This window comes from Chaetura pelagica, unplaced genomic scaffold, assembly GCF_000747805.2.
Source record: "Chaetura pelagica isolate M959 unplaced genomic scaffold, ChaPel_1.0 scaffold224, whole genome shotgun sequence".
Taxonomy (NCBI): Eukaryota; Metazoa; Chordata; class Aves; order Apodiformes; family Apodidae; genus Chaetura; species Chaetura pelagica.
Genome location: NW_009953316.1, coordinates 1,956,955 through 1,965,198, shown reverse-complemented (window position 1 = coordinate 1,965,198; position 8,244 = coordinate 1,956,955). Strand labels below are relative to the sequence as shown.

The window sequence follows — 8,244 nt, the reverse complement described above, 5'->3', positions numbered from 1 at the left end:
CAAGGGGGCACGTAGATGCACGGGGGAGCAAATCTCACCAATCTGCTCCCCACACTCAGCCAAAACACAAACTGTGAGGAACTGAGGGCTCCTCTTTCCTGGTAGTTACAGGCAGCTAGGATGTCACTGCTTGGTGTCTGTCTGGTCACTCAGCCTGCAAGGACTGGAGACTTCTGGATAGGAGAGGAATCACAGGGGTAGGGGAAGTGGAGTTTTGTTATCCCTAATGAAGCCCTCTTGCAGAGAGATGCTGATATGCAGCATGGGAAAAGCTTCAAGCTCAAAACTCCATGGATCTCTGATGCTACCAAGACACACACAGTTTGAGGGAGAAAACATTACATGATGGAAAATAAAACTTGAGCCAGGAGCTGAGGTGCCTCTTTTAATAAGTAAAAGATCATCTGAAGAGAAAGCATAACATAGAGGCTGCAGTGCAGGCTGGTTTGTGTTCATGTAAAGTGGCATTAGAGAAAGACTGGATTTCCAAGGAAAGGAATTTCAGCAAGTACTTACTGGAATGGAAAATGTGTCACAGGCCAGGGAAGCAATGGGACAATCCTGACAGCTGCCAACCCAACCACTGCAGAGAAAAAGGGCTGGGAATGGACGTGGGAGTGGATTATTTGCCCTGACTCCACAGCCCAGGGGGAAGAGGTAAAAGTAGTGAGAGCTGTTGGGGTCCTTGGAGGACTTTTCTTTCCCCCCCTGTCCTTTATAGCACAAACTGATGCAGGTTTGAAACCTGGAGAAGAGTGTGTGACTCCTGGAAAGCATTGCCTACAGGTCATGCAGCAGGAGGGGAATCAGGACTATTGTGCCCTTTTATATAGGACATGTGTGCATTTCTGGCCTGGCCTTTCCAACTCACTGTGCCCCAGTTTCCCCACCTGCACCAAGGGGTAAGGTCAGGGGTCTGTGGTCTAGATATCACCAAGACAAAACATCCTGTTGAGAGGGAGCTGAAAATGTGTATATATATATATATATATGTATATATGAAGTGTAAAGCTTTACAAAGCTTCTTTAGGCACAGGGGATCCCAATCCTGGGCAAACTCTTCCAGGTCAGGGATAAGGGAAGGTTCTCACATGCTCCATCAAGTGATGAACCTTGGCTGTGGGTTTAGGTCTGTTTGGGGAATCCAAACCAACACAAAAGTGGTGCATGGATGGAAAGCACCCCTTCTAGAGGAACTGGTTAACTGCAGAGCTTGTTGTAGACTCTTGTAAAGAACCAAGGATCTGAAAAGCTCAGGGCAGGAGAAGTGCAAAGATCCCTGTCTGTCTGCCTGCATCCCATGGCAGCAAGGACTTGGTTCAGCCAAATGCCCAACACTTCTTTGGCTGAAGGGAAGCAGAAATGGGCCAGAGAAGCTGAAGAGATCCCTGCATGACTCGTCCTTGCTTCTGCAGGAGGCCAAGGGCAGACTGCAGTCTAATCCTTAAATCCTGGTGGAATCAATTATTTAAGACCCAAGAAAAGTTATCACCTCCCTCCCTTTCTCTCTTTGAATGCATTAAAATAGCAATCAGGGCAAACATGGCAAAGCTGCATATTCAATTTCTCTTGTTCTTTTCTTTGCAGGCAGACCTGTCTCTCAGGTCTGGCTGAGCTGTTCCTCTGCAGAGCATCCAGCATCTCACCAGACTGCAAATCACTGCAGCAGTGACTGGAACCAGCAAAGCCACACCTTGTGTGTGGAGTGTCTCAGGTGCCACCTCTGCTCCTGGCCTTTTATCTCCTCTGTCCCCTGACAGAGACATCATCAGACAGAGATATCCAGATATCACCTGCTCCCCTGACCTGAAAATTTGCTCCTGTGGTTAAAATGCTGCACCAAGGTAAGTGATACTGGATTCAGGGAGGTTGAGACTGAACCAAACCTCACCTCCAATCACTGGAACAGCTTTAGCAGTTTAGCTGCAGTGACAAAGCCCCAGCACTTTCCTGAGACATGGAAAACTCCCTGAGAACCCTCTCAGCAGGGAAAAGCAAGACTTGGCTCAGGAGCACATCCTGGTTAAGTCCTGTGTGTCCAATCCACCTCCTGCCACACTGATTGGTGTCCTTTAAACCTTGGCAGACACATAGTGCATTTGTCCCTGCCATTATAAATGCTCCTTTGATTATCAAGAGGAGGTTGGGAAAAGCAAGTTACTGAGGGATGGGGGAAATAAATGGCTGAGAGGGGAGGGAAATCTCTAGTCACTGAAATGCTGGCAAACTGCTTTGTCTTTTTTGAGGCTAAGGTTTAAGACCAGGGAGAAGAATTAATAGTTATCAAATCTGATTCTACCCCCTGAAAAATAGGTGAATAAGTAATCATAGTGGATTAGCATCCCTAACCAAAAAGCAAATTTGGCTTCCCAAGCCTTCAGTGAGCAGGGTTAAGCACTTGTAAGTTGATTTACCCCACACAGATCATCAGCCTGGGCACAAAGATCCTCCCAGGATCCTCCCAGAGCTCAGCAGGGAGAAAACTGAGGTGAGAACAGCTTTAGCAATTTAGCTGCAGTGACAAAGCCCCAGCACTTTCCTGAGACATGGAAAACTCCCTGAGAATCTCTCAGCAGGGAAAAGCAAGACTTGGCTCAGGAGCACATCCTGGTTAAGTCCTGTGTGTCCAGTCCACCTCCTGCCACACTGATTGGTGTCCTTTAAACCCTGGCTCCTCTTCCAGGTAGGCACATAACAAACAAAAAGAGCAGATCTCAGGCAGTTCCACGAGTGGCAACGCAGTGGCAGGTGACAGAGGCACACTAGAGGCTCAGACTCATCCTCCTTGATGACAGTGGCACTGCTGCAAACCCTCTCCCAGACAGAAAAAGATGGCTCATTCTTCAGCTTCAGCAGTTAAGGGGCATCTAATCACTGGCAGAAACTGACACATTTCAGGATGGGTTTCCTGAGTTGGAATTTTAGCTCCTTTCTTTAGCTATATTTAGTCCTGTAACTTCTGTGCTTGAACTTGGCACAATCAAATAGTTCATAGAATCACAGAATCATACAATGGTTGGGGTTGGAAGGGACCTCTGGAGATCATCAAGTCCATCCCTCCTGCCAGAGCAGGGCTACCACAGAATCTAGGGAAGGTCACACAGAAACATATCCAGGTGGGTCTTGAAAGTCTCCAGAGAAGGAGACTCCACAACCTCCCTGGGCAGCTTGTCCCAGGGCTCTGTCACCCTCACAGGAGAGAAGTTTTTCCTCATGTTGAGGTGGAACTTCCTATGTATCTGAGACCTTGGAGAAACTAAGATCCCAACTTGGAATGGCAGCAGCTGCCCAGTGGGCTCTGTAGCATCTTCCCAGCACCTCCATGTGTGATTCACTGCGTGCCCAGAAGCTCCTGTTTCCCTTCATGTTTTAGAAGATTTGGGTATTTCTCAAGATGCTTCTAAACAGAGAAATCTAATCTAAAGTTAACTTGGAGACTATTGGCAATATCTCAAATACAGTTATAATCACAGTGTGTAGAAAGAAAATAGTGAGGTTGCCAAGGTAAACACAAAGATGTAGGAAACATTTATCCCCTTCAGGGAATTTATGCTGAGCAGATGTGGAATGAGATTTTTACCTTTCCCAGCCGTGGCTGGGTTTTCAACAAAGTAACAGAGAGGATCACTTGGCTGGGGTGATCTCTCTGAGAGGTGGCAAAGTCTTTGCTCCAAAGTGTAGGACTTGGGGCCTTCCCTGACAAAACACCTTAAAAGAAGGAGCAAGAACTGAAACTGCAGCCCAGACTGATCCCTGGGGTGAGTTCAGCCCATGTCCTTCCTGTCACCTTCTTTTTTTAGCCTGGCCCAAATCTTGGATTCCTGAAGAATCCTGCACCTAATAAACACAGGACTCATCTGTCACCCTTTTCAGGATCAGATTGTTTTTTTAATTAAAAATTCCCTACAAACTAAAAGAAGAGAGCCAGCCAGGCAGTAGGAGTGAGCAAGGTATGCATTTTTAATTGGGTGCAATTAAAAACCCTGCCTCTTTGGCATGGCATTGCCTTTGGCCAAACCCTATTTGCATGAGAAATTATTCACTCCATTACCAAGTCTGCTCAACTTTGCCTCCCCTGTCTTTGAAAGTATTAATAAATATTGATCAGCCACACACTCCTGTTTGCCTTTGCCCAAGCAGCTGTGATGGACTCATCTTTCTGATGTTATCAAATAATGAAATATGAAAGAGTGAGTGGGATGAGCCTCATGTTCAGTGATTTATTTTTTTTTTATTTAGGCTCTTCATTTTCCTTTCAGAAGTGCATTTGTCCCTGCCATTATAAATGCTCCTTTGATTATCAAGAGGAGGTTGGGAAAAGCAAGTTACTAAGGGATGGGGGAAATAAATGGCTGAGAGGGGAGGGGAATCTCTAGTCACTGAAATGCTGGCAAACTGCTTTGTCTTTTTGAGGCTGAGGTTTAAGACCAGGGAGAAGAATTAATAGTTATCAAATCTGATTCTACCCCCTGAAAAATAGGTGAATAAATAATCATAGTGGATTAGCATCCCTAACCAAAAAGCAAATTTGGCTTCCCAAGCCTTCAGTGAGCAGGGTTAAGCACTTGTAAGTTGATTTACCCCACACAGATCATCAGCCTGGGCACAAAGATCCTCCCAGGGAGAAAACTGAGGTGAGAACAAATCAAAACTCACCACACACATCTCTACTCATCTGAGTATGAAGTCAAGAGTGAGACTGATGGGAACAAAGTGACCTGGGTGACACGAGGGGCAATGTTTTTGTTTGGATGCTTCCTTGGATGGTTGGTGTTTATTTGTTTTTAGGACACACACATAACTCAGAGCAAATAATCCCTCATCCAAAGCCCAAATATAACTGTGCTCTGTCTGCTGACTTGAGCAACCTGGAATTGACCCAGGAAGATCTCCCATCCTTGAAAGAACATCTTTGTACTCAGACCAGATAGGGAAGGATAAATATCAGTGGTGGAAATGATTCCCAGCTGAAAGAAAGAAACATCCCAAGGACAAACCAAAACTGAAGAAGCCAATTAACACCCAAACCAGTTGGTTTTGTTTCTTAAATAGCAGTTTTAAAACAAAGCCTCGAGTTGCCAGCAATGAATCCCTTTGATATAGATGTATTTTGAGTACCCAGGCATGAAAAAGGATGGTCACTTGAACTCTTTTCTTGGACAAAGAGTAACAAAGTGAAGAGGTTTTACTCCTTTAGAAAAAAAAAATATCTCTGGAAAGGCAAACAAATGAGACAAGCTCCTCTGAGGGTTATTAAGACCATTCTCCATTTAAATGCTAATGTTAACCTATAACCCAAGGCCTGCACACACACAAGTTTTTCCAAAGATGGCCAGGTGACTTCAAAATTAAATTCTGATTTCCCTGAGAATAACTTGATCCTTTCTTAAGAGAAGGAGCTTCAGAGGAGAAGTGGGATGTTCCAGAAGAAGGGATCTTACTTTAATCCTTCCTTCATTATATACCTGGGTGCCTAGTTTGTCACAGTGCAGACAGAACCAGATACAGAAAGCAAGAACTCAGATCTGGGCACTGACTTAGCCAAAGGGACCCAAAAAATCCTGTATTTTATCTCCCTCTCTTTTTTGGGGAATAAGGAGTCACTTCTATAGCACCCAAAAATCTTGGAAAAAGTAGAAAAGGTGAAGTATGAAGCACTTAGGGACTCAGTCTAGACAAAACCCACAAGACAGAACAATGAGCATGGAAGTGAAGACAAGACCAAAGCTGTGATTATAAAGCCACAAGACAGAACAATGAGCATGGAAGTGAAGAGAAGACAAGACCAAAGCTGTGATTATAAAGTGTCTCAACTTTGATGCATGTAGATCTTGGTGCAACCATTGCATTTAGATACCTGGAGAAGGTGAGTGAGTGACTGCCAAAAAAAATGGAAGATACAGCAAGAAATGAAGGAACTTCATGTAATGCAGAAGAAATGGATTTTCAAGACTAGCTTGAGGGAGAAGAAAAGTCCGTGGGGCTTTTCTGTCTAAGGAGCATGAGACATTGGAGGTGGGAAAGGGCAAGAGATGAGGATGGAGTTGGTGGTGACAGGGAGGAGAGATGAGCTCCAGCAGGAAGGGCTTTGCACAGCAAGCACTGAAAGCTTGAAATAGCAAGCAAAGGAAAATCCACAAACCCCAGCAATTACTGTCATTTCTGCACCTCGTGAAGCCATGGATGATGTTTGCACACAGGCCTCAGTGATCAGCATTTTAAAGCAGGAGTCTGCAAGCACAGAGCCAGCTTGGGAGCTTGTGCTAACAAGTAGAACCTGGTGATGGAAGGTACCTGCTCCATCCCATTTCCACTCTGCTGCTCATCTTAAACTGCACCCTTCCAGTTCTATGTCCAGTTAGAGCCCTAAAACATACCAGAAACTATCATTACCCTCAGGACACTGTTCCACAGGGAATATCCTGGTCATAGAATCATAGAATGGTTTGTCTTGGAAAGGACCTTCAAGATTATCAGGTTCCAATCCCTCTGCCATGATGGGGACTCTTCCTACCATTCCAGGCTGCTCCAAGCCCCATCCAACCTGCCCTTCAACACTGCCAGGGATGGGGCAGCCACAGCTTCTCTGGGCAACCTGGGCCAGGGTCTCCCCACCCTCACAGGGAAGAATTTCTTCCCAGGATTTCTTTATTGATTTTTAATTAACCTGGAGCAGTCTGGGGACAGCAACAGTAATGCCCATGCTCTGACTTCAGAAGAACCCAAAGTGCTTTAGGGGAATTCATAAAGCTTTTTAGATGTCCACATCAAGATGTTTTTACTGTGCTAGTTAACCTCAGCTCCTCTTACAAACCATGCCAAGAAATGGAGACCTCTAATGTCTGCCTGGGGGTAGATGAACTGTCTCTGAGTAGATGAACTTCTCCAAGGGTCCAGAGGAGGCCACAGAGATGCTGGGAGGGCTGGAGCAGCTCTGCTCTGGAGCCAGGCTGGGAGAGTTGGGGTGTTGAGCCTGGAGAAGAGAAGGCTCCAGGGAGACCTTAGAGCAGCTTCCAGTGCCTGAAGGGGCTCCAGGAAAGCTGGGGAGGGGCTTGGGACAAGGGCAGGGAGGGATGGGATGAGGGGGAATGGATGAAAACTGAGAGAGGGGAGAGTTAGGTGAGACATCAGGAAGAAATTCTTCCCCATGAGGGTAGGAAGGCACTGGAACAGGTTGCCCAGGGAGGTTGTGGAAGCCCCATCCCTGGAGGGCAGGGCATGATGGATGAGGCTTGTGCAGCCTGGTCTGGTGGGAGGTGTCCCTGCCCATGGCATTGGGGTTGGAACCTGATGATCTTTAATGTCCCTTCCAATCAATCCATGGTTGGGTTTTTTTTTACAGCTGGAAGAACTGAGAGAAAAATTAAGTCATTTGTCCAAGTTAGAAAAGAGTATCAGAGATGAGAAGCCCTCACACCTTCCTGGGTATCAAACCTGCTTTTGGGACTGGGAACTGTGAGCAGGGCACAGAGCCAGGCAAGAAAAATAGGTTTATTCATTTATTCAAAAGGGTTTAAGTACAGCCTTCTAATTAAAGAGAAGCAAATGATAAAATCCAATTACTTTCCTTTTTAAAACTTAAAGCCCACGGAGCGTGGAACAGTACATAAAATCAGCTCACCCAGCATTGCCTTCTCTACAGACTAAAGAGATTGGCTTTAATGGTTAGTTCTGGAACACTAAAAGCAAACTCCAGCAGCACCTCTGGGTGCTCCGTGCAGTTCTGTGTCACTGCAGCACTTGGATGGTAAAACACAGGTGAGAAAATACCCATGAAATGTGGAGCTAATTAGCAAAGGAAAAGGGAAGGGATGTGCAGAAGGGAAAGGAATGCTCCTCCATAAGATCTCTCCTTCTCTCTTTCCTCCTTTTCATCCCTTGATGCCAAGGAGGCCCATGGGATCCTGGGGTGCATGAGGAAGAGTGTGGCCAGGAGGTGGAGAGAGGTCATTGCCCCCCTCTGCTCTGCCCTGGTGAGGCCCCATCTGGAGAACTGGGACCAGTTCTGGGCTCCCCAGTTCAAGAGAGACATGGAACTGCTGGACAGAGTCCAGGGGAGGGCAACAAAGGTGACTGAGGGGTTGGAGCATCTCCCTGATGAGGAAAGGCTGGGAGAGCTGGGGCTGTTCAGCCTGGAGAGAAGAAGGCTGAGGGGAGACCTTCTTAATGCCTCCAAGTGTCTCAGGGTGGGTGCAGGAGGATGGAGCCAGACTGTGCTCAGCAGTGCCCAGGGACAGGGCGAGG

General features: G+C 46.4%; 1 protein-coding gene across 1 annotated transcript in view; it reads right to left on the bottom strand.

The window, feature by feature from the left end:
• The window catches only part of EXOC4 (exocyst complex component 4), a 390,906-nt gene that overhangs the window by 1,091 nt on the left and 381,571 nt on the right, over positions 1 to 8,244 (bottom strand). The window lies entirely within an intron of this gene.